Raw genomic sequence first — 200 nt, 5'->3', positions numbered from 1 at the left:
GGGGGGCCCCCACCCCCCCCGCTCCCACCACAGCGGACGGGGCCGGCGGAGAAAAGGGGGCTACGCCAGTACCGGTATCACAGCGCTCTGTGGGACAGACGAGGCAACAGGCGAAGACAGGCTCCGCCTGAGCACCGGTTGCCCCACGGCTCGGCTCCCCTCCCCAGCACGGCGGAAGCCCGCGCCGGCCCCAGCCCACT

This window comes from Mesitornis unicolor, unplaced genomic scaffold, assembly GCF_000695765.1.
Source record: "Mesitornis unicolor isolate BGI_N332 unplaced genomic scaffold, ASM69576v1 scaffold28250, whole genome shotgun sequence".
Classification (NCBI taxonomy): Eukaryota; Metazoa; Chordata; class Aves; order Mesitornithiformes; family Mesitornithidae; genus Mesitornis; species Mesitornis unicolor.
This window is presented reverse-complemented; position numbering follows the sequence as displayed.